The following is an 8,550-nucleotide window of genomic DNA, read 5'->3' as shown; positions in this document are numbered from 1 at the left end:
AATGAATAATTTTGTTTTGTCTTTTTCTTCTCCCTTCCACTCCCATATCAAGCCCCTTCATCCCGTAGACGAGCGAAGCCACTCTCGCAACTTAAATAATACCTACGAAAATTTTCGTTACTACGTTCGCAAAACTATTGGGTTTGGCTATGGAAGAGGGGACTCACCTACGAAATGGAAGGGATAAGAAAAGGAAAGAATCATCTCACTCGCACTCGCAGGATCAATGAGGAGCCACTTGGTTAACCTTGAGGATCACTCGGGATGCAAAAGATCCGAGTTTTCCCGGCTCTGTTTTACATCACCGCCCATAAGATTTGCTTTACTTTCGTCCGATAACGTAAATAAAGCAAAAATATAAATGTTTCTCAGATAAGAAAAGATCTGTTGCTTCTGTCATCGTTGGTCGATAAGATGATATCCCTTCTCTTGATAAAAAAAGAAAAAACTGTCGCCAATTTCGCCTATCGCAATTTATTGCCGCTGCCGTTTATCCACAGCCAACTGCGACTGCACGACCGCTTTCGTTTTGTCGAGTCGTAAAATATTTCACGGCCCACTCGCGCTCTTCAATGAAACAACGTCGCGTCGCGTCGCCGTCGATCCTGTGCTCCTGCTATAGCAGTCCGTTGCAACATTTCCTGTCTCACACATTTAAATAATACCAACTTTACGTGGACATACACGACACGGAAATATGTCCATGTGTGCACGTATTTTTACATAGTCGAGTAGTAGATACATCGACATGTTCGACAACAAAATTGTATCGCGACGATAAACAACTGTCGCGCATATATGAGTAGGTTAAAACGCGGCTTGGTAGCGCGGTGATAACGTCGTAAATATTGAATTCGATTTGCAGAAAGTTGTAAACCGGCTTCAGTGAAAGGGCGTGCGCTTGTGATTATTGCAGAGAGTGGACCATCAATTTTGTTTATAATAGTAAAAGGGATAGTACTTGGTTATTTATAGTTGTAAAAGTTTTCACAAGTAAAATAATTCGAAGTGGTCTGTATTCTGTCGAAACTGCCAGACGCGGATCGCAATTTCGATCTTTTTGGATCTCATCAGCGCGTTGCAGGCAGCTCCGACAGAACACAGACCAACTTTTACCTGCTGTCTTAACAGTGCAATTTAGAAAATATTACAAATGGGGCAGTGAACGCCATCTGTACAACGATGCTACATACTACATATGAAACATACGTAATCCTAAAAAATAGTATCGTGCTACAGATGGCGTTCACTGCCCCATTTGTAGTATTTTCTAAATCGCACTGTTAAGACAGCAGGTAAAAGTTGGTCTGTGTGCTGTCGGAGTTGCTTGCTACGCGCTGATCCAAAAAGATCGAAATTGCGATCCGCGTCTGGCAGTTTCGACAGAATACAGACCACTTCGAATTATTTTATTCAATTAAGCTAACGTGCCTATCACGTTGAGGTTGGCTGCGCCGGGATTCGTTTTCAGCAAGTAGATATCCACACAAATGGACCTTGTTGGAGCATACGTAATCCTAAAATGTAGCATCGCGCTACAGATGGCGTTCACTGCCCCATTTGTAGTATTTTCACAAGTACTTATTACAGTTTCTGACTTTAGCTAAAAGAATGCGAAGATTTTTAGCACAGAATACACGAAAGAGCGAAGGTACGTGTCCAATCAGTTTTAGGACTGAAGACCTTGATTATGATGATGATGGGTGCTTCGTAGTGCCACTAATTGTGAAGCAAACTTGTACCAGCGAGCGATATATGGTGACCTGGAAGTTTAGATCACTGCTTAGCATTCCGGAGGACACCGCTTTAATTTCACCTGGCCTGGCGAAGTTTCTGTGACTTCTTTACTTCTCATTATTTCGTCCGTCGTATCTCTCTCTACCCAACCACCAACTCCCTATCCCCACGATTCCTAAGAGAAGGCTGAAGGGGGTTTTCCGCCCTATTCTCCTGCCTATAGTCCGGATAGTTTGCCCGACCACGAACATTGCTAGCGGGTGAGAATGAAGCACCCAAAAACATTTTTACATAAATCCTTCAAGTTTATTTAAATTCCTACAGATGTCTAGATTAGTATGCTCAGATTTGCAGATGATATAGCAGTATTAGCATCTAGCAAGGAGGAGTTAGAGATAGCTTTAAATAAAATGGAAACAGTATTATTAACAGAAAATAAATAAAAGAAAAACAAAAACACAGGTAAGCAAGGAAAGAAAAAGTAGGGAAAGAGCGAATGTAAAGATAGGAGACGCAAGATTAGAAGTGGCTGATTTTAGGTATCAAGGGAGTCAGATAAGTCAAGACGGAAGGAGTAGTAGGGATATAAAGTAAAGCATAACGCAGGGTCGAGTCGCCTTCGATTAAAAGAAGTCACTTCTATGCTCGCGAACGGTTAATTTAGAAATTCGAAAAAGGTTGTTTTGTTAAGGGTGTATGTTTGAATGTTCGAAATGTGGTGTTACCGGCGAATGATGAGGATACCGTGGATAGAGAAGGTTAGAAATGAAGAGGTATTAGAAAGAATAGGAGCACTGAGGACTCTATGTAAATCAGTAAAAAATAGGCGAGATAAGTTGGAAGGACACCTTCTCAGGCATAAAGGATTAATCACAAATAAGTAAGGATGTGAGATGTTCTAGTTTTAGGGAAATGCAAAGATTAGCTCAGGATAGGCAGCAGTGGAGGTGCGTGTCCAATCAATCGTAGGACTGACGAACTTACGATGATGATGAGATGTCTAGATTGAAGCAATATGAAGAATGAAGAGCAAAAACTTTGCAGGATTTTCTGTGTTACGGTATTTATTTAATTGGATGTGTGAAAGAATTTAAAAAGTGACACAGATCACGATACGATAATAATTATAGTCAGGTCAGATAATACCGTGATGAAGGTAATCGTTTTTCTTCGAAAACGAAAAAACCGACTACAGAAATATAATATCGAATACTCGGTCGATCTCATAGTAATACCCTGTCTACATTCCATCCATTCCTTGCACATTTCAAGTTTCACACGGTAGCAACGGCGGCAGCGCCTGTCGCAACAATAATTGTGGGCATTTTAAGTGGTGACTTGAAACGTGTTCATTAACAGAACCAATAATTACAGTATATTTCAAGGATCTACAACGTCAACCAATAACGACCGGAACGGCTCCGGAGACCAAAATTAATTTCCCCAACAAACTTCATACCTCCAACTTCATCTTTACTTATTTCTCGTAAAGCTAATTGCCGTGACTAACAAACTAGCTGTTCTTTTCAAAAAAGTAAAACGATGCCTTGCTATTCATTAATTTATACATACCTGTATTAACAACATTTTGTCTTTGTCTACTTAAATAAATCTAAGTCTCATAATAGCCAATAACTCAGAATCGCGACATATTTCTTCTGTGCTTATTCAGCGACAGCGTTGGAGATCATATATAGACAACGTAGTGCTCCTGAAGATGCCCTTTATAATAATTAAATATAAAATATTAAAGCCTGGAACATTCATGCCGTCATCATGATCCAACATGGGAATTTCACCACTAAACGTATCTAGAATGCGGAAATCCAGTTTCTTCAAGAACTTATTGTTCTGTTCTACTTAAACACTAAAGGTGAATTAAGAACCGAACTTAAGCAGATGTAATTATCAAAATCATAAAAAGTCTAATAAATACAAACTAAAGCTTTTAAAGAATGTCACGCTTTGTTCAAAAATTTTTGAGAGTTCATCTAGTTTTGGACATTTTTTATTATTTGCACTCCCTTGGAATTTGTCCAAATGATCTAAGGAAACCACGGAAAAACTTGGACCAGAGTTGGTGGGCCAAAAATGGTGCGGCATCCTGCCTAATTTTAACCTACAGTGTAAATCAGTGATTCCGGGTAAGTAAGTAAGTTAAGTACCCCCACGGGGGTAAATCAATTATTCTGTGGGGGTAACAAAGAACCTAATAATTAAGACCTAAAATACGTAGCTAGACAGTAAAAATGTAAAATTATAGATGTGTCGATGCTTATACAACTGTATACACAATTGGTAAATATTGAACCAAACAAGATTATATTTGATTTGATCTGTGGTTTGGTATTTATCTGCATCAATAAACTCACTGAAGCAATATTTTCCGGATATGGATAATCGTCAGTCCAGTTCTTGGATATTAAGACCATTCACTACGGATGATAACNGCGGGGCAAAAGAGCGTAGTGCTGGTCAACTAATTCTTACAGTACAAGTGGGTAACTTATATAGGGAAATCGTATTTGTAGGTTGAGAACCACTGGTCTTTGGGAACGTCCTTAAGAACTATATTTCGAAACAAGTTGAAAGTAGAAGTTCAAATTTAAATAACGAAAACGAAAAGAGTGGGTGTCTTCAATTCCTGTAATATTAAACTTTCATTTGATAGCTACAATAAACTTCTATCAACAATTTAATACACGTTATCATTAATATATGATTTGCGTGCCTATCCATACATGGTATGCAGGGTGAGAAACGTACCACGAAACGTTGCGGGAGGTGATAGGGCACTATATAACAAGAAAATTAAGTAAATGTATGGTAGTCCGAAAGTGCACTGTCCAGAAAAACGCATTTGAAAGTACAAAAAAAGGCCAATCCGGCCCTGATAGGATCACGCAGGGAAATACAAAATTACGACGTCGCATTCAATTCGTGTTGTACTTCATTTGCATTTTTGTACTAATGATTGTTTGTTAATTGTACGCATACATATAGTCAAAGTCATTAAAAGTAGATCAATGTGTTAGTGTCATAGGTCAGTGCAAAACGTTATTGCATTCACCAACGCGTGAGTTTCCTAGGTTCTGGAGTGAATATACTGGTCCTGTACTCTAATAGTTGGCGCGTAGTCCTGATCTAAATCCGCTTGGCTGCAAATGACGTGTATTAGCATAGTAGTAAGCTGTTGATATTTACTTTCTTAATCGTTTCACAACAGTCACTGTTTACATTTTCCATCGATTTAGCTGCTTAGTTATTATTTCTCTATACGCTGCCAATTCACGTCCAGGGTCGTCTTAAAATTGCAACGTCGTCTGGTTTTTTCTCAAATTCCTTTATCCCTTAACCACGCGACGTTAATCACTATGCGATTATCTATTGCATCTAGTTAATAGCCTCCAAAACTTGTATTAGCTGCAGTATCGATTTAATTAGTCATTGATTTAGTAGGCCTACTCTAGCACATGAAATAGTTTAGTAACAACAAATACCCTCTAGATGGCAGTACATTACCACTATTTGGATATTATAGAAACAAGTTATTGTTCCTTTGAAGAACGAATACTGAAAATGTATCTAACCTCATATTTAACTTTGGAATACGATTTTTTATATAACATAACCGCAATTATTCAGAAGGGCCAAGTATCAGTTTTGTAAAATGTTAATATTGTCAAACCATAAATAAGTAACATCTTTATCATAGCATTATTGAGTAACAGAAAATTGCACCACAGATACTACGATCGTTAAAAAAAAAAGGTTTGGATGTTTCATTCACACCAGTTAGTAATGCTGGTGAGCGCGCAGTCCCTCCGGACTACGCCGGAAGGTAAGGCGGAAGGCCCTCTCCAGTCTCTTTTCAGGAATAGTAGGAATTAAAACTATTTACTTAATCTAGACACTACTGAGTGCCTACTTCGAAATACAATTATTAGCAGACTTAACTTCGCAAAAAGTGGATATGTTACGAGTGTCGGCTACTACTTTTAGAAGTAGGTACTCAGTAGTGCGAGTACCTGTCTCATTCATGCATACAAAAATGTGAGTTGCTACTGAAGGAGTTGCTGATGTGAAATTTCTGCTAGTATTTTTATGTATTTAGACGTACCACCCAATACCTTTTACTGCACATTTATACAAGTATCTACTTTGTAGAGTATGAACCTAGAGCACGATTATTTACGATTTTCGGCACGTCAGTTCTGTATTTATTTATTCGTAACATTTCTTTTTTAATAGTGGCTCTGCTGTTTTCGTTTGATCTAATCGATTAAAATCGGAAAACAGCCGCACCTTCTTGCATTTCCGTATCAATCTAATTACTCAGTCTTACATTTCAATTGGTCCCAAGATAAATACATGCGTAAGAGACGTTTTAATTGATTCAAGGTGTGGTAATGGTTACTTGCGTTCGATACATTGAAATTCGATACCTACTACAAATGTCACCGTTTATTTGGATCTTGGACTACGTGAATAAAAAAGGAATAAAACACGAAAAGCATAAATATCCACCTCGATTTCCGCTTGCAGTAGTATCGTAAGTATTACCTACAATCATAACTAGGAAACAGGTCTTGGAATATTTAACTATCAAGGTAGGTGCTCTTATTATATTTAACAGAAAAATCAGCGTATCCAAAGTATAAAAGAATTTAGAAGAGGAACAGTTACATGAAGACAGAACAACGTTAAGAAGATTGATTATCATCATCGTCATAAGGTCGTCAGTCCTAAGACTGGTTGGACACGCACCTCCACTCTTTCCTGTCCTGAGCTAAACTTACCTTAACTATTTGCGAACAGTAATCTAACCCAGGTCTACCTCTACCCCTACTAACTCCTGCTTCTGCTTCTAATATGTCTCTGACTAGGCCTTCATGCCTGAGAAGGTGTCTTACCATCCTATCTCGCCTATTTTTCATTGACCTCCATAAAGTCCTCTGTTCTCCTATTCATTCTAATACCTCCTCATTTCTAACCTTCTCTATCCACGATATCCTCATCATTCGCCGGTAATCCCTCCCTCTTTTCCCATATCCTTAACTATTTCTGAACAGTAACCTAATCTAAGTCTACTTCCATCCTTCTTAACTCCTGTTTCTGCATCTAATATGTCTTTGACTAGACCTTCATGCCTAAGAAGATGTCCCATAAAACTATCTCGCCTATTTCTTATTGACTTTCGTAGAGTCCTCTGTTCTCATATTCCTTCTAATAGCTTTTATTTCTAACCTTCTCTATCCACGGTATCCTCATCTTTCGCATGACATCATATTTCGAAAGCTTCTAACGTTTTCTTTTCCGCTTCACCCAACGTTCATGTTTCACACCTGTACAGCGCAGCGCTCCAGACATAAACCTTCAACAATCTTTTCTGAATTTCTAAATTAACCGTTAAAGACAACTCGACCCTCCGCTTTCTTTTAATATGTCTACTGCTCCTGTCATCCTGAGTTATCCGACCTTCTAGATCCCGAAAATTAGTCACTTCTTTAAGATTAATATGTAACTTTTAATAGATTGAAACGGGACTGAAGCTATAAAGACCATTGCATAGCATTCGAGAGGATACTGATTCCAATCCGGGTACGCCTCCCCTGGTGGATCTATTCCTGTGATTTCCTTGGATTACTTAGGCAAATGCCAGGGCAGTACTATTCCATCTTTCATTTCGTCTGTATCATCTTTCTTACCACTAGCTACCACCCACTCATCCCCACAATTTCTAAAAGGAGGTTGAAGAGGGTCTTCCGTCATACTCTCCGGAGTACCCCGAAGGGGTTGCTCGCCCAGCAACGAATAACTGCAGGGAATGAAACACCCAAAAGTTTTTTTTGCTACAACCATTCGTTGTACGTAAAAAGTTTAGATCATTTTTCCGGGTTTCGATCCCGACACAATAAAATCGTACACGTAATTTTGAAGAAAGTCTTACACAACACAACTTACGACAAACCACGATAAAATTATAAAAAATAGAAATTGTGATCTACGTGTTATTTAAATTACGAAAATTCAATAATCAAACGCAAGTATTTAAAATTACAATTAAGGGCTCATTTTGTGAGAATTTTGAGGTAACAAAATTTTGATGAGTCAGAGAAGAAAAGAACCTTCGCTCCAAATAAAACACCCTACGTTATATACTAATTGTATTTCATTTTTAAGTTTAAATTTATAACCTTTATATTTTTAACGTACAGTAAGAAAAATAAAATGTGCGCCTACTTACCAATTGTATAATTTATCTTCTAAACGCAACGATTAGTTGTTGCTTATGTATAACGTACACCAAGATTAGCTTCAGTAAAATATTTTCTTTTCGTTGTAGACTTTTAAATCTGTAACAAAAAAAAAATTTTGGAGTGAATTATAATTTCAATTATAACATATGGTTTAATAAAAATTGCCCCTCCCTCTCCCTTCGTCTTGCTATGTCACACTTTCAGCGAGCGCCCAACAAATATTACGTCAGAAAAGTTAGCTCCCCCCCTATAAATTCCATCCATCTAAATAGTACATTACGTATCGAGGGAAGAAACAGGGTTATTTCAGACTGGCTCGGGCGGCAAACATGCAGTCTGAGACAACCCTGTTTCTTCCCGAGGTACGTATACTATTTTTTGTCATGTTTGTGCGGAAAGCTCGTTATTAAATTGATAGTTGGCGAAATAAGAGTAAATGATTTAGAGGTTAGAAAGACATTGTCATTGAACAACTGATTTCTGCGCATGCCCATAAACTTCAGCGCATGCGCTCAAAAGACTAATTTCATTGCCTCCCGACTAAAACACGGCT

General features: G+C 38.2%; 1 protein-coding gene across 1 annotated transcript in view; it reads right to left on the bottom strand.

The window, feature by feature from the left end:
- LOC108737313 (early growth response protein 1-A) overlaps nt 1–8,104 on the bottom strand; it is a 32,272-nt gene extending 24,168 nt beyond the window's left edge. The window contains exon 1 of the mRNA XM_018470097.1: nt 7,985–8,104. The gene's annotated coding sequence lies outside the window, so the exon portion shown is untranslated. The remainder of the gene's footprint in view (nt 1–7,984) is intronic.
- Nucleotides 8,105–8,550: the final 446 nt, after the last annotated feature.

The sequence above is a fragment of the Agrilus planipennis genome, unplaced genomic scaffold, assembly GCF_000699045.2.
Source record: "Agrilus planipennis isolate EAB-ADULT unplaced genomic scaffold, Apla_2.0 scaffold9, whole genome shotgun sequence".
Classification (NCBI taxonomy): domain Eukaryota; kingdom Metazoa; phylum Arthropoda; class Insecta; order Coleoptera; family Buprestidae; genus Agrilus; species Agrilus planipennis.
Note: the sequence above shows the minus strand (reverse complement) of the source record. Positions and strands in the feature narration are given on the sequence as shown.